A 25,703-nucleotide genomic window follows, 5' to 3' on the forward strand; every position below is an offset into this window, starting at 1 on the left:
AGTGGGATATCTTTTATGTCCATTATGAGACAGATAGGTAGATAGATAGACAGATAAAGAGATAGATACATATAAAAGTGCAAGTCATGAGAAGGCTTTTCTATATTTCAATGGCCAGTTCTAAGGAGTCAAAGCAAAGCCAGGAAATTGCTGACACCTGAGAACAAAGCCATCCTTAACATTGCTGAGAAACCTCTTAAATTTTCACAATGGCTGTCAATCTTTCGCCTTGCTGCGAGGATCTCAACTTGAAAAAGTGCTTACAAAATATTTCATTTTGACAGGAAATAGGTAGTTTTTAATGATAGAAACTTTAAGAGTTAATTTAAGTTGCAAAGCTAAATTCTTCTAACTAGAACTACTACCAAGATAGAGCAATATTAGAGACCCAGAACAATTTAAAGTATGTACTTGAAAACCGGATAACAATGTGTGAATAAAAGATTCTTAAAGGAAAATCACAAATTCATATTAGGGCTCTTTGAGAATAAAGTGATTTCTCAAGTTAGTAGTTTAAAAAAGAAAATCACAAAGTAGATATCTTAGTTTTTTGCATCTGTTAAAGAAGGTACCTTTAATTATCTCATGCTACTCCAGAAAATAGGGTAATGTATCTTTAGAAGTTAGCATTTATCATTGAGATTCTGGACTATTACATGGGAGACGTTAATAAAATATTAATAATATTACAAAACACTTTCAGATGTCCTATAAAATAAGCATTATTATGAAAACCCAGGTTAATTATTACTTAAGATCTATAAATATATTGTCTCAGTTTAAACAATAAATCATCAAGAGAGTGGGCAGCAAAGAAAAAGAAAAGATAATGTATAGAACAGTTGGATTTTAAATTGCTTTTGAAATAAACCACTGCAAAAGATTATGGTTGCATCATTCACCAAAAGTCTGCCTTCCCAAAGTCACAACATAAAAAAAAAATTTTTATTTACTATTATTCATACATTTCATATAAGTGTAATATATCAGTTGATGTAATATATGTCAAAACAAAACAAAAAACAAATTGATTTGTCCTGAATACAGCATCTTACAGCTTCGTTGCATCAACTGTCAATTCAGTAAAGAGCATCTACTAAGCATCCACTGTGCAGTACACTGCTCCAACAGTTATTCTGCATTTCATTCCCCAGGACTACGAGTATATTTTTCATGTTAATAAGTAGAGTATTTTCATCTGAAATTTATGTTTGAAAGAGAGTGTTTTGGAAGTAGCATATAGCCTTCAAGTCAAGTTTGTTACCAAAATTTATGGAAGAACAGTATGACATCTTCATCACTATATATGACAAAAATATAACATAGCATAATGCCTTGGTTATGGTAGTGTATCTTCTCAGACATTTTGATGATGAAAGTGATAGATGTCCCAATTACCATATGAAGATTCAGGCTGTTGTACTGCATAAGAAATAAAGACTACGACAGCAACCCTGGGATTTTTCTCTTAAACATATCAAATGGAAACATGCTACTCTTGCTATGTTGCAAGATACTCTTGCAAAGCTGTTTTAACCTGTCTCTTAGAGAGGATACCCCATTCTAAAACTTCTGTCTTGAATTTGTACTTTTAAAGATTCAAGATAAGAATTCCAAATCCTTTCATGTAATTTTATTTACAACACTATTAATCTCTATAAGTTGACGATTTTTTTTTTTAAGATTTTATTTTTTCCTTTTTCTCCCCAAAGCCCCCCAGTACATAGTTGTATATTCTTCGTTGTGGGTCCTTCTAGTTGTAGCATGTGGGACGCTGCCTCAGCGTGGTTTGATGAGCAGTGCCATGTCCGTGCCCAGGATTCGAACCAACGAAACACTGGGCCGCCTGCAGCAGAGCACACAGACTTAACCACTCGGTCACGGGGCCAGCCCCTATAAGTTGACTATTTTAAAATTACTCTTACCCTGATATTATATAGTAATTTCCATAATCCTGAAAGTTGACATCAACCAACACTACTTATATACCCAAAACACTTAGATTACGTATGGGGTTATGGTACAAAAAGAAATAATTATACAGATAATTGTTTAAACAATTAGGCACACTTCAGAAAGAAAATATATTTCCATCAAGCACAGAAGTAGAATTGACATATCTGCCTTGTTCTTTTTTTAGCATTTCAATGTCTATTCATTTTTAACTGTTTTAACAATTGAACTTTTCATTGTTCCATGGGAGGAAGGGTAAATACGTTGCTATTTTATTTTAGAGAATACTCTTGAGAGACTGAGGACAACAGTGGGGCCAGTATGGTGAGGTGGGAAAGCCAGAGGCCTGGATTCCAACAAGACATGTTTCAACCCCACTCCGCCCTGATCATGATCAAAGTTTAGTTTCTCTACCACATCACCTATCTCATGGGATCATTGGGAATGTTAAACAAAATAACATATGGAATCTTCTAGAAGACCTCCTAAATAGTTGGCTCTTAACAAACACAGATGACTACCACTTTGGAAGATAGTACCTTCATTTTGAATATGTGATTTGAAGTCAGAATTATTGCTCCTGGTTGTGCAAAATTGCTAAATTTTGATCATGGACTATTCACAACTCATCCAAAATACACTTTATTCAATTATAAAATGCAGATAATCTACTCTGTGCCTATCTAAAAAAAACTGCTTGAGCATCAAATTAGATACTGCGTGTGGAATAGAAAAGCAATATAAATGTAGTATAACTAATTCCAAATAGCGTTCATAAAATACTTTTTAAAATTCAAGAATAAGAGCAAAAGAAATTAGCAATTAACTTTTCAGCCTATTAATCAACTATGATATCCTTTTGCTTTCATAGGCCAATTTATTACTCTGCATTTAACTAGAATTATAGAGCTACCACATGACCTCTAAGATGCCTTCTGACTATTAAATTTTATAAGTTTTGATGTTCCTATAAAACTGCTTACTCAGACTCTAACCCAGAACTCAAGAAAGTGGAGGCACCGCATCTATTTAGCTTAAGTAATGCCCCTCAATAATAAACTCTTTCTCTATGTCATGGATGCTACTTATCTTGCAAGCCTCAACTCCTATCACATCCCTATAATTTTGTCCTATAATCTGTAATTAGATCCTTGTGGCATTTTGCCTCTATTCTTTTCAAGTGCTTTGTCCTGCCTAGAAAACCTCCCTTTCTTTTACTTTTTATCAGGGCACTTCCCATCCTGTAGCGAAACAGCCTATTTGCATGTCTTTTTCTTTTGGTAGATACATTACTGGACAGAAGGGACATTGCTCATCTTTGCACTTTCACCATAGCACACAGTGAGTGACCCACAACAGAGATTTAGTAAGAGTTGAATTGGACCAATAAAAAAAAGTCAGGACAATCTTTGAAACTTCCAACAAGTCCCTGGAATAGCTGGGACAGCTTGGGTCAAATGCCTAAATGATTACAGCTGCCGTGCCAGTGAGTCTGAGAAGCCTCCCTAAGATTAGGCAACTAGTGCATAGTCTACAGTCAGGGTGCCCAGCATGTAAGGGGTAGTTTCCATTAGAACAACAAACAATGTCCTTCTAAAACGTCCACCAATCTCCAGAGTTGTCTTTGTGCCAGGCAACTAATCCTAGCCTTGGCAGTTCAAATGCCCAAATCTCATGAAATTTAAAAACAATTATAATGCCATTCTTGACACAGTTATTTCATCTTTGATACAATTATTTTATTTTTAGGTCTACTTCTAGTCATGTTCCACAAAAAAATTCCCAGTCTCTCAGTACAAATACTCACCAAAATGTACAGGCTAAAGAGATACAAAATAAAGTCTCCCCTTGTGAGTTGGCCTAGCCCCTGCCATGCTTAACAAAATACCTCCAGGAGACAAATGTGACTCATTGCTTTCTACCTGGTTTGCCAGGCCTTGGGAATTTTTAGAACCCTCAGATGGAATGGCAGATTGCATTTTCCAAGCATGGTGATACACACACACGTGCGGATGTACACACACACATCCTTTCCTGCATGCTTCTACTAAAATGTGATGGCAATCCTCTAATGAAATGTGAAATTTATGTTCTCTCCTACTTAAACCTGGGTGGACCTTTGTAAATGTCCCGATCAACAACACGCACAGGAAATACTGTTGTGTGTCTTCTGGGGTTAGGTAATAAAAAGCAAAATGACCTCAGATTGGCTCACCCTCTAACTTGAGACACTTGCTCTTGGAACCCAGCCACTATGTCATGAGGAATACTAGGCTACATGAAGAGGCCCCATATGGGCATACCAACCAATAGCCATAGTAGGCCCCCACCACCAGATCCGTGAGTGAATGAGACTATAGATCCTTCCGGCCTCCCATGCTTAAGTCTTCCAGCTGAGATCCACAGAAACCATGAGAGAAAATAGATGATTATTGCTGTTTTAAGCCACTAAGTTTTGGGATGATTTGTTATGCAGCAATAGATAATCAAAATAGATTTGGCAGGCTACCTAGCCTTTGGAATACCAATTTGCAACTAGATTTAAGGCAGTCTGAGACCTCTCGTATTCTTTGGGCAATTTTTTATTGACACTATCTGGAAATAAGCACTCTGAACTTCATATTCCTACAGCAAATACCACCATTAGGGAAGAAATAAGAAAACCATTCAGAAAGTACTGTACTAAATTCCTTAACTGTTTGCTAACAGATTCTAGATTGTCTTTTTAAAGCCCTCCACAGTATGTCCCTATCTGTTTTGAACTATATTTCTCCAACAGGCTTTGAAGAACATAGTTTTGTTGCTGTTTTGTTTTATTTTTAAAGTTTCCTTTTTGTTTTTAATGAAATGCGAATTCTCTTTGGCAGAAAATACACAATACGATAAACCCCAGACCTCTCTACTCCCTATTGCCCCACAATGAAATCGTATTTACCCATTTATTTGATTTTAAGTTTATCTATATGAACTCTTGATTCCCCTCAAATTATCTGACTGATAAAAATACTTCCCTGACACATACTTTTGTTCACTCAGTTTTCACTCTTAGAATTCCCTCCTCACCACTCCTCAAATCTATGGCTCATCTTAAACCCCTCTCTGTCCAGTCACCCACCAACAAACACATCCACAGATATTCTACAAAGTCTTCCTAGTACATGCCGGTTGGAAGATCTCACTCCAATCTGCAAAATAACATACTCCTGAAAATCAAAATAAGTCCATTTCCTCTCTGGATTATTATTTACCTTTTCACATAAGCTTCAGTTTTCACATCTCTAAAATGGGGACGAAAACTGTACCTAGTTCCTAAAGTTGCTGTGAGGATTAACTGAATATATAAGCACTTAAAAGGTCAAGGTATACCTATAGTTATTATTATATTTACATCTTATCTTCACAATTGTGTTCAAGCTTTTTTTGAGCAGGTTCTTTGCCTGACCCTACTGTTGTGTAAAGAAAGCCAGGACATTAAACCGTCAAATTATTTAGCAACATTAAACATCAAATTCAAGGGATGCCTACAATTTAAAACACAGCCATAAAACTAGAAAAATAGTCCTCTTCCAATATTCCATGTAGAATTTATTAATTTTGACAAAATACGCACAAATTTAGGAAGCCAAGTTATGACGGTATAATGAGAACAAGAAATACAATTTTAGAAACTACAAGTTCATCTGCTAGGGTAGAAGATCAGCGAACAGGGTCCCAAGAAAGCTGCAACTCTTTCTCTCAATTTAAAAAGGTGCAAGGGAAGAAAAAAAAAAGATTAGCAACAGTTGTTAGCTCAGGTGCCAATCTTTAAAAAAAAAAAAAGAGGATATTATAATACACCATCCCCAAAATTCTGTCAAGAACCCAGCTATTTTAAAAGTTTCATATAAAATGGATATTGAGAGGTAGAAGATTAATCCCAAATTGGGAATAAAGCTCCATGGATGCTGATGTTCACACTCGTATTATGCATCAAAGTAAACAACTAAATGTCTTATGGCGCATTTTCTTAATGTAATATTATACAACATTAAATTGTATACAAAGATCTATAGTAACTCAGAAAATACTGAAAGTATAATGTTTAGCAGGAAATAAGATAACTAAAATACATATATAATAGGACCACAATCAAGCAAATTTATGCACAGTATAAAAACTTGGGGAAATATAAAAGAGGTTCCTTGGTTGTGGGTGTCTAGCTGACTTTTTTTTTCTTTTACATTTTATGTTATTTTACCAAATATTTTATAATGGAAGGTATATCTTTTATAGTGAAATATTTTTAGTTAGTTTTCTCTTTTTCTTTTTATCCTCTCTTCCTCCTTTCTCTTCTTCATTCACAAGTTAGCCAATTAAGAGTTTGGTCTCCTGATTACAAAAAAACTGAGTTTAAATGCCATCTCAGCCACTTTCTAACAGTGTGAATTTATGTAAATCAGTAACTTCCTAGGTCTCCACATTTATAAAAATCAGCAAAATAATAGCATCTCCATCTCTGATTGCTGAAAAATTAAATGAGTTAATAAAGCTCTTAGCATTGTGCCTGCCACAAGGTTATCACTCAATAAATGAGAGCTGCTACTCAGCATTTTCTTTCCTCTCATTCCTCCCTCTGTGTCCTTCTTTACCTTTCTTAGCAGAAGTTCAGTATTGTTAACAGAGGCAGAAGGAACATGTAACATTACCTAACCAAAGCAAACATTTGTGTGTTTTTTAATGTTGCTCTGACTTATGTTAAAAGATTTGCGAAAGTTACAGGAAGCAGTGATCATGAAATGGTGTTTCTTGAAAATGTCAGGAAGATATGTGTCTCAAGAGAGAAAAACCCACACAACTAAAAGTAGTCTTGAAAAAAGCATTGGTATTATTTCTTTGCTCCTATTTTATTTCCTCAAAACTGAACTAATGTGTCAATCCAGTTACCAAGGATGAAGGGGCCAAGGTCATCCTCTAGTCCTCAATAAAACCGTCTCTCTCCAGCTTCTCCATTTTTCAGTTCACAGTCTTTGCTCACTGAGATTTCCCATGCTGGTGACTTCTCAATATGAAGACGGCAAGGCTTTAAACAAGGACATTTGAAATAAAAACACAAAAGCCGTCTGGTTTGGATTTCTTTGTTAAAATTTCAAAGCACATCCTTGGAACACATATTGCCTTTGTCTGTACACATTGCTATATATAGTTATATGTGAATCATATTAGTGTGAACTCACAAGAATAAGCAATTATTCACCCATTTTGAACCATTTCCTGGAATTCAACCATGCTTAGAAAAAAAAAAGAATCTGTCAGCATAAGAAAACCAAATCTTTTTAAAATGCTATCTGTATTATTCAGGGTTCTACAGAGAAATAGAACAGATAGGATGTATACATAACCACAGGCCAATTTAGAGCTAGTTCAAATAGACACCATCTCTTATCAACAGAGTGATTAAGAATTGTCTTTCAGAAAATTTGTGAAGTCACATAGCCAGAGCACGTCCAGAAGAAGAAAGCTTGATGTGGAATGACCTCAGAACCAAAAATTCTCCTCCCCAGAGAAGCAAAGGACCGGGACATGGCCAGAACTTAAAAGTGGGACTCTTATCAGAAGTGAGAGGTCCATCATTTAGGAAGAACCTGTGTTAAAATTCTCTCCTCACCTTACCACAAATGTTTAGAACCTCACCATAAATGCTTGAAGCCCACCAATGAAAATCTGCCCCACCAGTGTTTCTGCCTGCCAGTCTGTTCTCCCTAACCTCTTAAATTTCACCCCAAATCCTGAATCAGAGAGACAGATCTCTCTGCAGATTGATCTCATAGAAAAAAGCTGATCTCTTTTCCCAAAAGCTGAAGCAGTAATAATCGGGGTTTTTTTTTAATGCGCATCAGGCAAGAGAAGCTCAGTTTTATGCAGTAATATGTATAGAGAGAGAAATAAAGAGATGGATTATAAGCAATTTGCTTAGATGATTACCGAAGACAAAAAGTCCCAGGACTGAAGTAACCAAGCTGGAGATCCAGGAAGCTGATAGTGTGGTTCCATTCTCACTCTAAAGGCCTGAAAACCAGGAGAGGCAATGGTGTAGGCTCCAGTGCAAAGGCTGGCAGGCTCAAGACCCAAGAAAAGTCGATGTTCCAGTTGAAGTTCGAAGGCAGGAGAAGATCAATATCCTAGCTCAAATAGCCCCTATTTTTTAAATTTAGCAATAATTTTCTGATTTTTCCAGGCAAAAATACAGGAATGAAATAGTAGCATGGTTCAGGCATTATAGCTCAATTTAGGATGATAAATGACAAAGGGCAATGTATAGGAGTGGGCGTTTTCTTACTATCAGAATAAAATTTTTTGATATAAAATGTTGAGATCTTCCTCTTGGAGGAGTCAGCTCTGGGCAATGTATTAGCTGCAATATACTTTCTCCCTTCATTTACTTTTCTAATCTTTATAAATACATTTTAGTGCAGTATATCATGCATTCAGAAGAGTGCACAAAGTATTGAAAATTTTCACAAAGTGAACGCACCTATGACATCACCAGATGGTTCAAGAAATAGACTATGACCAGCACTCCAGAAGTTCCCCTCGGCCCTCTCTCAGTCACTACCTCCCCAGAAAAATAACCATGATTCTCACTTCTAATTCCACAGATTCATTTTACTTGTTCTGAATTTTTTATAAATGAAGCAATCTTTTGTGTCTGGCTTCTTTTGCTCGACATACTGTGAAATGTTATGAATTCATAAGATTGATCCATACAGTTGCATACAGTTTATTCTCTCTGCTATGTAGTACTCCATCATACGAATATATCACATTTTATCTATTCTACTATTGATGTGCAATGGCTTACTTCTTGCTTTTGGCTATTTTGAGTACTACTACTATAAACATTCTTCTACATCCTTTGGTAAATATGTGAACAAGTTCTTTTGGTATATACCTAGAAGTGGAATTTCTGGGCTTGAATGTATGTGTTATGTTCAGTTTTAGTAGACTCTAGACACAGTTTTCAAAGCAGTCATATCAATTTATCTTTCTACCAACAGTATATGAGAGTTCCAGTAACTCCATGTCCTCACCAACCTTACATATAGTCTACTTTTTTCATTTTAACCATTCTGGTGAGTGTTTAGAAATATCGTAAAGTCGGTTTAATTTGCATCTATCTTCGACTAATGAAATTTGGTAGCCTTTCATTTTTTTTTGTCATTTAGATATACTCTTTTGTAAAATGGCACTCACGTCCTTAGTGCATTTTTTGTAGGGGGTTGTCTTTTATTATTATTATTATTATTATTATTATTATTTATTAGTTGGAATTAGTGGTATATTCTGTGGACAAGTCCTTTCTCAAATATACATATCAAAACTCTTCTCCTTGTCTGTGTTTTGCTCTTTCACTCTCATCAAAAAACTATGTTTTTTGATGAACAGTAGTTCATTTTCATTTAGTTCAACCTACTTATATTTTTCCATTACAACTAGAGTTTTCTGTATCTTTTAAAAAATTGTCTTTGCCTACTACAAGGTCATGAAGATATTCTATTTTTTTCTAAAAGCTATAGTGTTTTATCTTTCATTTTTACAGCTACAATCATTCTTTTTTTGTTGTTGTTGAGGAAGATTAGCCCTGAGCTAACTGCTGCCAATCCTCCTCTTTTTGCTGAGGAAGACTGGCCCTGAAGTAACATCCATGCCCATCTTCCTCTACACTCATTCTAATATTGATCTTTTTTAAGTATATGAAGTAAAGTTCAAAATTCATTTATTATTTCCAGTCTATATATTCAATTGACATTGCATTATTTACTGAAAAAAAATCCTTTCTCCACAGCTGGAGACATTTGAGTACTAAATTTAGATTAGTTATTGCACAAACACAAAACAGCAAGTATTATAGATAACTCTGCTTCTTTTAAAAAGTGCTTTGGCTTCTGTATACACTACATTGTATTCACCACCAAAAGTCTATTTGTCATCTGTCACCATACACATGTCCCCCTTTACCTCTTTTGCCCTCCACCCACTCCTTCCCCTCTGGAAACCACCAATCTGTTCTCTGTATCTATGTATTATCTTTCATATATGAGTGAATTCGCATGCTAATTGTCTTTCTGCATCTGACATTTCATTTAGCATAATACCCTCAAGGTCTACACATGTTGTTGTAAATGGCAAGATTTCGTCTTTTTTATGGTGGAGTAGTATTCCATTGTATATATATATACACCACATCTTTTCTATCTATTCATCTATTGATAAGTACTTAGGTTGCTTATATATCTTGGCTATTATGAATGAGACTGCAACGAACATAAGGGTGCATATCTCTTTTTGAATTAATGTTTTCATGTGCTTTGGATAATACAAATGATAATTATATGACAAGATAGAATTGTTAGCTAATGCTACAGCAGCACTCATATTGCAACATATAAATTTGTTTAATTAACACAGGGTATACCTTAAACATACACGATGTCATATGTCAATTATATCTTAATTAAAAAACAAGTGCTGGGCCAGCCCTAGTGGCCTAGTGGTTAAGTTTGGCATGCTCCACTTTGGAGGCCCAGGTTTGCTTCCCAGGCATGAACCTACACTGCTCTTCTAGTCAGTGGCCATGCTGTGGCAGAGGCTTAAATACAAAAAGAGGAAGATTGGCAGTGGATGTTAGCTCAGGGAGAATCTTCCTCAGCAAAAAAAGAAAAAAAAAGAGAATGCTTTGGGAAATTTATTACCTACAAAGCAACAATTCATGCTTATAGTCTCATCATCTTCCTAATTCCATAACCCTACTGGTTTCTTAGAAACTAAGGAATTAGAGATCTTATACGCACAGCATCTACAACAGTAACTGGCATATTGTAGGTGCACGATAAATGTTTCTTGAGTGAAGGGGTCTCACATTCTTCTAACTAACAGTCCTGGAGTCTTCATTTATAAAGAATAGTGAAATATTAATATTCATTATTTATATCCAAATTCGAAATAATTTTGAATATCAAAGTGCTTTAATTTGAAAAAGATACATGTAGTATTTTCATGAGAGAAGTAAGCTGAATTCAAAAATCTGAGAATTGATAAAACCAACAATTTCTTTTGCCACAACAACAACAACATTAACATTTAAGAATGGTCCCATTTAGGCCATTACTACTCTGGGAATTCAAGGCTTTCTCTTTGAAAGCATTCATTCTTTCTCTGATTATGTTTTGTAGTTTACTTTCTCCTTTACATTTCAGTATGTTAGCCACACTTTTGACAAGGAATCTATCATCCTTTTATACACAGAAAAAATGTTATTTTCAAAAGGTCTAATTTATCTCAAAACTATTGGTTTCCAATGAGAAGCATTCCTAGCAGAGTTCTCACAAAGGAGACAGGTTGAATACTCAGCAGGGGGAAAAAGCTGGGACTTACGAGGCTAGAATTAGAAAAGAAGAATAAAACAAAAGAAAAAAACAAAAAAATTCTCTCAAATCCATTTTTTTCATAAATTTTCTTAATTTGGCGTGAATATCACCATTTGCCCAGAACAGTGAATGTATGCCATGAACAAAGGTGGTGCCAGTACAATGCAGCACCCCTGAGTAGACACAAGGGCATGGGGAGGACCATGTGCTGGACTCTGCTCTAGACAATGCAGGACCCCAACAGCTTTGGAGAGATTTCAGGAGAGACTGACTCCTGAATTGAGGATATTTCAAGGTTGCCTAAATCAAATTTTGTGTCATGTCTAATCTATGCTCTAGATTACTAAAGTGTCTTTAAAATCAGTCTTTTCTGAATTTCTCAAACTAAGCTGAATAAATTTGTAATGTTAAGCCTATGTTTATGATTAGTCGAAAAAGAGAGAAAATAGACCACTTGCTTTGCAGTATGGTTTAGCATATCTTTTGATGTATGAATTAATTAGTTTCACAGAACTCATAAATTGGTAGACACAGAGTGTAAATGACCTTAGATTCCTCTTATTTGTATTCCTCTGGGTGAAATAATATCAGAATGAAAATAAATTAAATGAAAAGTATCTTACCTAACTTAACACATAAAGAAGAGAGAACCTAAAATTTTATTGGAAAAAAATTATTTTGGGGACTTTTTCCTTCTAATTATTTGCCAGTAAGCTTAACATGAACACAAATATGTTTTGAAAATCAAGTTACACTTTTAATCTCTTGAATCATGTATATGCTTCTCTAAGCTTTGGATTTTTTTAGCTTAAAAACAATGGGATATATTTGAATTGAGAACAATCACTTCAAAACTAGGCAAGTCAATACTATTAAAAAAACTGCTATAAAATTTATATTTACTGATTATAAATATGTGATCTATTTTTGTAGAAAAGGGAACATATAAATCATTTGGCTTCAGGTATGAAAAACTGAAAGGCAGGTAACTTGACACTATTTAATTGAAATTAGAAATCCAAGAACTTTAAAGAGAAGGGAAGTGTCAGAAATTAGCAACCATAAAAAATGGGTCAACCAGAGGATTAAACTAATATGTTCCAACTTTCATTGTAGATATTATCTCAAAATTATATAGTGTTTTTTAAGTCTAAAAGTGTATTTACATATATTTCTGTTTTTTTCTCACAATAAGGAGTAAGCAGGTCAGTTGTTGCCCTTACTTCCCTAAAATGAATTAAAGATAGCAAAGGGGAGACAGTTAGCATTCAAACCTTATAAGCTCTGGACTGTACCTACCTTCTGAGGTTGACTGCACAGATTAGATGTGTGACACTAGACAAATTATTTAACCTCATTTTGTAATCTGTAAAATGGCAACAATAATAATTCCTACCCCAGTTTATAGGAAGGGTTCTATGAGATAGTATGTATAACATAGTTAGCACAGCACCTCTTTTTTGCAGTCATGTTGTAGAGGTGGCATTACTACCATTAACATCTTTGTCATCAATATTATCCAGTGAGTGGCAGTGAGTTCTCCACTCCAGTGAGTTCCAGGTCGGGAATTCGAGTATCCTATTTGTGGGATCAATGTCCTCCAGGTTCACTGTACTCCTTCTAAAGTTTTACTAAATTATCCAAGAGAAGGTAGCAGCCTTGCCACAATGAAATCAACAGCTCTAACACAAATGCCTACAGAGACAAGGAAGGAAATATTTACAAGACAGTAAATGATGGTGTGAATTATGGCCAGCTGAGAAGTATAAGCTCAAAGGCTTTCAAATTCAATTTTTTTCCTTATAGGTTTGAAATTGAAATTTATTCCTCTGCCATTTTGATATAATACTAAGAAACTATTTCCAAACAAGCATTTAAATTCAAAGTGATGAAACTTTCTGGATATTTCACAGTGTGAGAAGGAGACAAATATAAACATATTCAACGGCCAGAAACAATTCTAGTCAACATTCTTTAAGTCACAGACTTAAAGGCACAGACATTAGCTTCAGCAATTGCCCTTAAGTTGATACCAATGCCCAGAGCCCTCCACTTGCCTCTGTTCAGACACAGAGGCCAAGATGAGAACAGAGGCATTTCATTTTGGTAGACAAGAGGCACACTAGAAAGTGTACTATGGATTTTGTCCATGTTAGCTTTCTTTACTTGCTCTCTTCATGTTTTTTGTTGCAGCCACTCCCATAGGTGTTTGTTCCCATGCCTCAAACAAAATAGCTCCTAGAAGAGTTACCAATGGATCCTAGGCTCCAAGATAATATTCAAGTTTCAGTTTTTATCTACGTAATCAGCAGTGTAACCAATTTGATCACTCCCCACTCCATATAGTTTCAGTAGGCTTCTCAGACATCCTTTTCCTCAGTTCTTCTATTTCATGACCTAGTCTTTCTTGGTTTCTTTGCTAGTTCCTCTCCATTTCTGTAACTGCTAATATTTGAATTTCTCTAGGTTCAGTAATTAATTTCTCCTCTTCTCCACCTACTCTCCTCCCTGAATGAAGCTCATTCAGTCCCATTAATTTAAATACCATCTATATGCAAATAGCCTCTGCTCAGACTTCACTCCTGAACTCCAGAGTCGTACATATAATAGCCTATTTGGTATGTCTTCTTGGGTATTTAACGGGTAACTCAAACTTACCATGTACAAAATGGAACTTCTGATTTTTCTTCTCACAGTTTTCCCTTTCAGTAAATGGCAATTCCATTCTTCCAGCTGTCTAGATCAAAAATCATGGGGCCATCCCTGATTCTTCTTTTTCCCTCCAATGCACATCTAATTCATTAGCTGAACCTATAGGCTAAACATTTAAAATGTACCTAGAATTTAACCACTTCTCACAACCTGTACCTCTTGTACTACGGCAGGTTATATATGGCCACAAATTCATTGGGAGTCCTTCCATCAAGAGATAAAGTTTAAATTCCCCACCATGGAATTTACCCTGGGTGGGCTCTGTGACTGCTTTAACAAATAAAATATGACGGAAGTGATTCTGTGCCACTTTCCAGATCCAGACCTTAAGACACTGGCAGCTACCACTTTTGGTCTCTTGGGATACTTCCTCTTGGAGTTGTAAACTACTATGTAAGCATTCTGAATAATGCACTGGAAAGACCATGTGGAGAGGCCCTGAGACTATAAGGAGGGAGAGAAAGACTCAACTAAGCCCAGCCTCCCTGATCCCCTTTTCCAAGGTACCAGGCATGTGTGTGAAGATGTCTTGGATCCCCCAGATAAGCTACCAGTTGAATACCTCCAAATGACCTTTGTTTACTCCTTATCAAGCAGGATTGCCCAGCTGAGAGCCCAGCTCACATTCTTGACTAAGAAAAGTGTGACATATAATAAAATGGGTGTTGCTATAAGACACTAAATTTTGGGGTAATTTGTTCCAAAGTAACAGACAACCAGATCAATCATCTTCTCCTAAGGTACCAACATCTGTCTCTTGGATGATTCTAAAGACTTTTAACTGATCTCCAGTCTCCCTGATTCCAAGCTTGACCTTCTTGTCCTTTTTTTCCAAAGCAGCCAGAGTGATCCTTTTAAAAATATATCACTCCTCTCCTTAAAACTCTCCAAAGGATTCCTGTCTCATGGAGGTTAATAGCCAGGTCCTTATAATGGCTGTGATAGTCCTACGTGAGCTGAACCTCTTCTGCCATTCTGATTTTACATCCTACCATTCTTCCTCATACTCATTTCACTTCAGCCCTACTGGCTTCACAGAAGTTCCTGGAACAGGCCAAGTACACTCCCACTGCAGTTACTGTTGTATTTGCATGTACTACTCCCTCTGCCCAAGACAGACGTCCTCCCTTGTCATCCACATGGCTCACTTCCATCCATTCTCTCTTTAAATGCCATCTTCTAAGAGAAGACTTCAATGATGGTCACATATAAAATAACACCCCAACATTCCCATTCCAGCAAACTATCATTTTACATTTTTTTTTCCTCAAACCATGTAACATAGCCATCTATATTACCTATTCACTTGTCTACTTATTTTTGCTCTTGTCCCTTTCTGTGTAATTTTATTGCATTCAGATTATCCTTAAAAGCTAGATACTTTTAAAATTTAGTTGTTTCTAATGTTTATAATCTTTGGGAATCCACTTTTTCATCTAACAATTAATTACTAATATTTATCTATGTTGTTGCATTTTGCTATGGATTATTCATTTTGCCTATGATATTATTTGTGAATATACAACAGATTACTCTCATCCACTCTCATCTTGATTGGCATTTAGATGGTTTTCAGATTTGCTGCTATGAATAGGGCTACTATGAATATTACTGTATAGGTCTTCTACCACATATTTTCATGAGTTCCCCTTGGTAAAATACCTAGCAGTATAATGCCTAAGTCATAAGTTACTTGAATATTATGCTTTTCCATTACTCTTTGTATTGGGCCCTATTTCTACTGAAAACCATCTAAGCTTCTTTAGTCCCTACATTAACATCTGGCCCAGTATATCACCTATACAGGATATCTGGTGGTTACCTTTTTATCATTTATTCTCCTGTTCTTCCACCAACAGTACCCTAATTTTCCCTTGATAAATTCACTTCTTTCTCATTCAGCAGTATCACAATGGCAGCTCTAGGAATGGAAGTGACTTGCAGAAGCCATTCAGTACACCCCATCCTCTCGATCCACAGTGATTGGTTCAAGGATAGGCAGATAAGCTATTAGAGATATTTGCTGAAGCTTCCAGGACAAAGAGCTTTATTTCTCTTCTATGGAATTCACCAAAGAGATGCTCTCATCTCCTGGATTTGACAGTCAAAGATATAATACTTGTAACGTGGAGATTGAACAAATCCTGGGGACACAGAGTCAAGAAATATCAGAGAAACCAGGTCCTGGTCAAATCTTCAGGTCTTAATAAGCTGTATCTAAACTGAATTGAATCCCTGGAATTTTAAGCTGTCATGATCCAATAATCCCTGCCATTTAATTTTTTTCTTTCACCAGAGTTTCTGTTACTTGTCTCACAAAAGTCATAAAACATCCCTAATGTTGTCTCCAATTATTCCTTTACATTAGCCTTTTACCCAGCTGTTCCAAACAAGGTCCCTGTTTCCAAAGACTCCCCTGACATTTATCATTCTCTACCTTCCACCTAGCAAATTCCTGCCCACATTTCAAAGCCCAGATTCATGAGCATCTCTTTTAAGAACCCTTCCCTGAACAGACTGCGACGTCATATGACACCATCGCACTTTTTTGCTATCCCTTTGTGGGGTAGCCTCCTGTTTTGTCATCTCTTTTAGAGTTTTATGTGCCAATGGACATCTTCTAAGCATCATCTGCTGTGCTCTGCTTGTCCCCTCTTCCAACTTATAAGCCTTCTGAGTTCAGGGACTATGAGTTTTATTTCTTTCTCTCTTCCAAGACAGTAAATGCTTATTAAATGAACATACTATGCAAAGCATGTCCATGCTCTCTCCCTGTGGTACCAAATTCTCCCTCCAGTTTCTGTTTCCAAAACACAAGATTTTGTGTTGAATGGAAAACCTCATAACCACATCACTGTTAAAACTAAAGCAATGAACTTGCCTTAACACTTGCCTAGCAAGACTCTCTCCTCAGTGTATTACACTAAATGTTCTAACAGTCTGTGCACCACTCTTATGAGTTTTTTACAGGTATAAAATTTAAAAGCTTATAACAGAGCACACTTAAAAAAATAAAACACCTTAATGCTTATGGAGGATAGAGTAAAAAATGATTTACAAAATGGTGTTTTATGACTATACAACGGAAAAACTCAGCACATCCAGAAAACATTTATAACTATTTATAAACAGAAAGGAAAACAACCCCTAAAAGCAGGATAGTGAAGACAGAGATATATAAAATGGAGGTGTCAAAATATGAGTGAAATGAATGAATCTCATATGACCCAAAGTGAAAAATAAAAAGTTCACCAGTTGAGGCCTCAGAAAGGGGACCTAGTATGAAAGCTTTAGAGGTGGCTGGTGAGTCTATTGATTTGTCAAAAACCAGTGAGAACAGAATTACAAAAACATTTGTTTTCCTAGAATTGGCTAAATTCATTTCACAAAACCTCTACTTGGATGGTTCTGACAAGTTAACCTAGTATATGAGACATTTAGTGTCTAGACCTTGTGTGCCAAAGAAGCAACAGAATCTCTATTTTAAAAAAAATGTTTGTGGTGTTGTATAATCTATCATTACTGAAGAGTTATTCTCACTTTTATACTACTCTGTTCACTACATGAATAAAAAAATGCAATAGACTTTATGCCATGCTATACAACACAGACAATAAATCAACAAATATTGAGCAATATTTTCTATTTAGAATTGGTCCCCTTGATTAGGTGGCAGAGAAAGTAGAAGATTGAGGGAGAAGAGTTGGTCCTTTATATTATTTTCTATGTAGGACATGAAAAAGTTATTTTTTTCTCAGGATGATTTTATTTTGGTTTCTTTCAAGAAAGATCTTTCCCATAAACATCATATCCCTGTTCATAATCAATGACAGAAAGTTCATCACTTGCTCTTTGGGGCAGTAATTCCTCGCTAACTGTACAACCTTATCACCTAAAGAGCTTTTAAAAGTACAGATGCTTTGGGCTCTATCCCGCACTATTGATGCAGAATCTAGGTGGGACCTAGAGACCTGTATTTTTTGAAAGTCATCTTGTCACCTATTGGAATTTGCAGTTCCTGCTATTATTGCAGACTGCCTGGCTCCATTTGTATTAGTTTTCCTGGATTCTCCGGGTCTCCTAAAAGATGACTGCATGCAAAGAAGCAATTACCTCACAGCACAAAGCTTGTAATCACTTGTCCAGCAGGTATTGGTGATGCATTAACAACCACAGGAACAAAACAGGGTCCCAGTGTATTCATTCAAACTAAAGCTGTGTCATGTTGTCTTAGAAATGTACCTTTTGCAACCACATAAAACTCCTATGACTGTCATATATTCTGCAGCCTCATCTAACAGACATGTTGAACCGGAGTGGACATGGGTGGGAAGGGGAGTGGACCCGGAGAAAAGAAGTCCTGGTCCCAAGGGACAGATAATTTATTACACAAGACTGTCCTCTATAAGGTAGTAAGTTGTCTTACTGATAAACTCCCACCATGCTCTGTGACCTTTGTCTATTCCAGGCAAATGTGATGGAAAAAGCAGAGTGGTAGGAAGGTTAACCGAAAAACCAAGGTAAGCTCCAGTCCCTTAGGGAAGAGGCCCTCTGAGAGCTAGGCAGGTTGGGCTGCTATAACAAAATTCATAGACTGGGTGACTTAACAAAAAAACATTTATTTCTCACAGTTCTGGAGACTGAGAAGTCCAAGATCAAGGTACCAGCAGATTCAGTGTCTGGTGGGAGCTCTCTTCCTTGTTTGCAGACACTGATTACCTTTTTAACGTAGCCTCACATGGCGGAGGGGAGAAAGAACAAGTTCTCTGGCCTCTTCTTATAGGGCGGTACTCTAATCACGAAGACCCTATGCTCATGTCCTCATCTAATCTAATTACTCCTCAAAGCCTCCTCCTCTCAAAACCCCCATGGTGTTGAGGGTTAGGGCTTCAACATAAGAATTAGGTGGGGTAAAAAAGCATTCAGTCCAAAACTCGGCCCTAGGCAAGCAGATTGTGCCTCAGGAAAAAGAAACCAGGCCAGAAAACCAGCAACCCAGACTGGGCGTGTATTTTTAAGTTAAGAGCCAACACTGCCAATCGTAGACACAAGAGTGCCAAAATGGCATGCATGAGATACCTGGCTTAGGACAGCAGATTTATTCTTCTACACTAATTTATAAGATATGAGAAGTATGATAGCATAACACACACTGATCTGATAAGCATGAAACACCAAAAACAAACTGCTGAAAAGCTGTTTACTTAGAAATTATACAGAAGCTGAGCATACCTTAAGAACAGAAAGAAAAAACAATTCCTAGAACTTCATGAGACGTATAAGAAAATCACATTTTTACCAATGTAAGAGTGATACATCAAAGATCAGAGTGAAACCTAAGAACAGCATGATGTTGGCTAAGTTAAGGTAAAAGTGCTTCCTGATTGAATTCACAGAGAATTGCTTCTATAATATGTATAGGAAGCAATTCAAGAAATTGTTAACAGTTATTGCTTCACAGGAGGAAGAGTGAGAGACAGGAGAGAAAGACAGAAGAAAGTCTTACTGTAAAATGAATGTCCTTTTGAAACTTAAATTTTATAGAATGCACATCTATAAACTATTTACAAATTAATCAATTTTAAAACAAGAGATGAGTGTTTCAGTTTCTCATTTTGAGACTGAAGTCAGTGATCAAAAATATTTCCATCAGCCAATAGCCTACCTCAGCAAAAGACATTGTTCTAAACAGTTGTGGGGCCAAGAAATTCTAGACTGTTGGTAAAAATAAACACCAAAAGAAAATATGTAAAACAACAGGATACAAAAGTATATGCCAGTCAAGCTATTGTTTTAGTAACATCCACTGGAAAGGCCAGGAGGAATGTCACACACCAGAGTCAACAATGCCATGTTTATACATTTAACACAGAATAGGCCATGATCCATGTGTGAATAGGCTAAATCAATTCTGTCAAAATTCAGGGGGAAAAACCATTCAGAATAAATTGAAATGTCAAAATACTGTGGAAGAAATCCCTGTATGATGCAAATGTAAAGTTAATTGCACTTATAATAAGCCCAGTACTCAAAACAATGAAATAGAGTGATATTTTAGGGGTACTGGGTCTTGAGAAGATAACTTCTAAGGCTTGAAATACACTTTAGAATTAACAAAGCTGTTTCAAAGGAAACATTCCCCCTTTCTTCCATCCCACAAATCCTTAAGCAGCAAGTATCATTTTATTTTTATTTTATATGTAAGGCTGGAGATTTGCTAGGGCTTTCACACATAGGGAGTGATAGAGAAAGGACTCAGAGTCTGGCTCTATTCCAAATATCTATCATCTTTCCAGGTCACATTTTGATGAATCAGAAATCCAATCAAACATAGCAGTATAAGTTATTTTTGAAACTAGTAGTTTTAAAATGTTTCTCCACTTTCAGGCAAGGTTAATCAGATGGGTCTGAATGGGGTAATTTCCACAAATAAAGAGTATAAAACCTCAAGATATCATTTCATCTCAATGACACGTATAAATACACCAACTTACCACTTTATTTTTCAAAGTTATACCTCTCTTTAATATTTTCTTAAATCCTTTTCTTTCCCAGTTAATTTCTAATATATCACATGATGGAATTAAAAAGCTCAGCTAGGATTTCAGCACAAGTATAAAATACAGGCTTGTAAACAGATCATCAGTATACTAGCTCCCTGCAAAATATCATAACCCATTATGCCACCATGTATACCTGGACGTTTCAATTGTGGATTACTAACACAAGTCAATAAAATTGATGTTAATTTGTATTGTAGAGTGTCGTAATCCAAAAATAACCAAAACCAAAAATTACCAAAGTATCAAATGAAGCCTACATATTTTATTGATGTCATAACTGAGTATACAAGCTGTATCTCATTCATACAAAGCAAGTAGTAAAGTTCCTTATAAAAATTAGGTAAGAACAATTGGAAGATACTGATTTAGTATCATTTGTTAAAGGGATTTAGATATGGGTTTTAAAAAACATCATTACCCAATTATTTCCCAGAAGGGTATGAATAATCTTTACTTAATATACATGCAAATTCATATCGAAAGTTACATATGGAACTAACATTAGGGTCTAGTGACAACATATCTATTTTGTTTCAAAATTTTCTAAATCAAAAACACAGAAGTAGAGTATCTACTCTATTTATAATCCTTCTAAATATCTGTTATCTCTCCACAACCACATAATGTTTATATAAAGAATGAATTTACCTCAAAGTCATTATATTAATTTACTTCTTAATGGTCTTCAACCTTCAGGTGGAGGAAATCTCAGAGCCTTTGTTCTGTTTTGTGGAAGAATGGATTATTTCACTTTATTTTCAGGATTGAGGCATAATTGACAAATAAAATTGTGACATATTTAAAGTGTACAACCTGATGATTTGATATTATGTGTACACTGTGAAAGGATTCCCATAATTGAGTTAACACAGAGAATGGATTATTTTAAAGAATCGTTCTTTAAACTTCTGGTTTTTAACTTATAAAAATTCCAAAAGACATGGAAATGCTTAAATAATCTGAAGGGTAAAAACAAACAAACAAAAATATCCAAATATGATAAAAGGCCAGATTTCTAATGAAAAGCTCCTGTTCTTTGCTGTAGAAACTCTAAACCTTTAACCGATACCTATGTCCTCTCCCATATAACTTGAAATATTTTCTAATATTAACAGGTTCCAAGTAGAATGAGTTCCAAAATGATTCTTTGACGTAAAAGAATTTTAAGTTTGAAAAACATGTTATTTCAAGGGATGCTAAATTCAAACTGTCAATAACCTAATAATCAGACACGGTTCATATTTCTTCTACTAAGTATTTAATAATTGAAATGTAATCATACATTACAATCTCTACTTAATAATGCTAAAGAAACCACAGGAATTATAATTATATATAATCAAACCCTTTATTTTGCATGAGAAAATAAATATCCAGAACTGCCAGTGATTTGCCCAAAGTATTGGTCTTGGCAAGGATCATTTTGGATTTTACACAAAAAGCAGGGGCAACAAAAGCAAAAATAAGCAAGTGAGACTACCTCAAACTAAAAAGTTTCTGCACAGTAAAGGAAACAGTTGGCAAAATATAATGGCAATATAGGAAACGGGAGAAAATATTTACAAATTATACATCCCATAAGGGGTTAATATCCAAGATATCTAAGAAACTCATGCAACTCAACAGCAAGAAAACAAATAACTCAGTTAAAAAATGAGCAAAGGACCTGAATAGGCATTTGTCTAAAGAAGACACACAAATGGCCAACAGATATATGAAAAGATGCTCCATGTCACTAATCATCAAGGAAAAGCAAATCAAAACCACAATGACATGCCATCTCACATCTATTAGAATTATCAAAAAGTCAAAAAATAACAAGTGTTGGGAGGATATAGAAAAAGGGAACCACTGTACATGTTGGCGAGAATGCAAATGGGGATAGCCATCATGGAAAATAGTATAGAGGCTCCTCAGAAAGTTAAACATAGAACTGCCATTTGATCCAGCAATTCCACTTCTGGGTATAGATCCAAAGGAAATAAAATCACTATCTTGAATAGATATTTGCATTCTCATGTTCCTTGCAGCATTATTTACAGTAGTTAAAATATGGAAATATGCTAAGTGTCTGTTGACAGATGAATGAATGAAGAAAATGTGGTATATATATCTACAATGAAATATTATTCAGCCTTAAAAGAGAAGGAAATCCTGCCATGCGTGACAACATGGATGAACATGAAGGACATTATGCTAAGTGAAATAAACCAGACACAGAAAGACAAATATGGCATGATCTCACTCTATATGGAATCTAAAAAAAAAAAGTGAAACTCATAGTAACAGAGAATAGAATGGTGGTTAACAGGGACTGGAGTTTGAGAAAAAGGGAAGATGTTGGTCAGAGGGTACAACCTTCTAGTTATAAGATAAATGTTCTGGAGACCTAATGTATGGCATGGTGACTATAGTTATGAATAATGCATTGTATAGTTGAAATTTGCTGAGAGTAAATCTCAAGTGTTTACACCACACATACACAAAATGGTAACTATGTGAGGTGATGGATATGTTAATTAGCTTAATTGTGGTAATCATTTCACAATGTACATATATCTCAAAACATCATAGGGGCCAACCTGGTGGTGCAGCAGTTAAGTTCACAGGTTCTGCTTTGGCGACCCAGGGTTCGCCGGTTCAGGTCCCAGGTGCGGATCTATGCAGTGCTTATCAAGCCATGCCGTGGCAGGCATCCCACATATGAAATAGTGGAAGAGGGGCAGGGATGTTAGCTCAGGGCCAATCTTCCTCAGCAGAAAGAGGAGGACTGGTGGCAGATGTTATCTCAGGGCTAATCTTCCTCAAAAAAACCCACAAATCATCATATTGCATACTTTAAATATATACAGTTTTTATTTGTCAATAATACTTCAACAAAGCTGGGAGGAGCAGCTAATAAATTATGTATTATGTAGATATATACATGGATCTGTATAGATCTGTATAGAGCTAATATACGGTTCTATTTTACGCCATTTAAATTGTGAATTTTCCAGTTCAGTGCACTGAGTCTTACAATGGTATTGGTGAAAAGTTTCCTGATTATATTCAAAGAATACAATTTGGCTGACACATAATTCCTGTGAAGAACCCACCATTTTTTGGAATAAGTTCTAGATGGGAAAACATGTGACAATGGTCAGGATTATATTTCTCAAACTAAAATCTTGCTGTGCCACATAGGGAAAAAAAATAACTGAGACTCAAACCAATAAAACCTTAAAAGGTTTTCTAACAGGTTACATTTATGCTTTGGAGAATCCAGGAAGTTACTCATTTTATAGATAGGTCTTGTTATAAATGTTTGTGGGCTGAAGGTTTGCAGCCTCCCAAAATTCATATGTTCAAGCATTAACTCCCAATGTGATGGTATTTGGGGATGGAGCCTTGGGGAAGTAATCAGGTTTAGGTGAGATCATGACGGTGGGACCCTCATGATGTGATCAGTGTCTTTACAAGAAGAGGAAGAAAGAACTATCAGAACTTATGCCAGACTACCAAGATCTTAGGAATGCTGAATTGCCACAAACAATCAAACAAACAAACACTATAAATTTATAAACATTCGCTATAAAGAACACACAAAGATTATTGGCATAAAGCCTCCCAAAGTGAGAGTTTGTGAGGAGATATAAAACCACGTCTGGCAGTCCTGCCTACATACCTGGTCCCTTCCCCAAAAAGCATTAAACAAACTTGATTTCGAAAATTTGATTCTAAACTTCACTATGTTTTCTATCCTCTCTCAAATGTATGTCATCTGCAAATTTTATTTACTATTCCTTCTATGGATTTAACCAACTTAAGAAAAAGATGTTGGAAAGGGACAAAACAAAACAGAAAACTCATTGGAATGTTAATAGAGAAGGCCTTCCTGGCTAGACTCAAAAAGTAGACAAGTAGAACATTTACTGAATTCCTACTATGTGATTTGCTAGAAAATTCTATCTCATTTATTGAAAGACTGTATTAATTGACATGATCTGAGTGTGATTGTTTCATTGGTAATTATTACACCAAGTCATAATGTCATTGAGGGTATTATTCGAGCGTGATTATTGATCGTGGTATAAAGAATCGAGAAAAATAAATCACATTAATCAGAAGCATTGTGGGAATGAGGGACAACACTTATTTCTTAAAACGCTAGTAAACGGTTATTGATTGCCTTGAAACATAATAAGAGATTTTCAATTCTTGAAAATGAATTCACCAGTTGCTGTGAGCGTGGCCTTAAAATCTCTCTAGCGGGATGTGAAGAAAAAAGATTATGAGATCTCATGACCTTGCAAATACTTTGTGAAGACAATTTTCACCTTGGAAACCAAAAGACCTCTGATTAAAAAAATAACAAGAGAAAGCACCTCCACCATAAAACTAAGAAGCTGCCAAAACTCAGGCCTGCCTGCATCATCATTCAGAACAATTACGTGGATGAAAAACTGTGAGCTATAATTCAAAGCATCTCTTCTTCCTGATTCTGGGGATGGCCCCCCTGTATAATAAAGACACCACAAAACACTCAGCAAAATGCCTTACTAAAATCAAGTTATGATACAAAGGAAGTAGTATCCAATTTACCATTTAGTAACCCTACCAAAACATTAAATAAGTATGATGAGATTGGTTCTTAAGGAATATTCTAGTCATCACTGCTCTGTTTAATGTCCTCAGACCATGGTTTAATAACAACTCCCTGTAGAATTTTGCAAGAATAATAATCTGTGTATGCGCCTCACAAGATATTTTATTTTTCACTAAAGGGAAGAAAGTTGCTTGCCACTTAATCTATCTCCTTCATTCTTCATAGTGTCTGAGTGTTGTGGAAATAGCACTAAAACTAAGGCAGAAAAACTGGATTATATTTTTAGGTAAATCACCTAAAACAAATTTGTCTTGGACAAACCAGTTAAAATCTCTGGACTATCTATAAAATGAAAGAAGTAGTCTGAGTTCAGAGTAATCTAGTCTATTCTCTGAACTGTGCCATGTCAGAGGGCTGAAAATATTTAGTCAAGATTATGAAGCTCGTTAGTTGAAGAGGCAGGCTCAGAATTCAGATCTCCTC

General features: G+C 35.7%; 1 protein-coding gene across 4 annotated transcripts in view; it reads right to left on the minus strand.

Moving 5' to 3' along the window:
• Nucleotides 1-25,703, minus strand: part of PRR16 (proline rich 16) — a 280,952-nt gene that overhangs the window by 183,813 nt on the left and 71,436 nt on the right. Inside the window, exon 1 of one of the 4 annotated variants that reach the window (XM_070569478.1) lies at nucleotides 21,281-21,354. The exons of the other annotated variants lie outside the window; for them this stretch is intronic. The gene's annotated coding sequence lies outside the window, so the exon portion shown is untranslated. Of the gene's footprint in view, nucleotides 1-21,280; nucleotides 21,355-25,703 lie in introns of those variants that run through there. 4 annotated transcript variants of the gene reach the window in all.

Source organism: Equus przewalskii, chromosome 13, assembly GCF_037783145.1.
Source record: "Equus przewalskii isolate Varuska chromosome 13, EquPr2, whole genome shotgun sequence".
Classification (NCBI taxonomy): domain Eukaryota; kingdom Metazoa; phylum Chordata; class Mammalia; order Perissodactyla; family Equidae; genus Equus; species Equus przewalskii.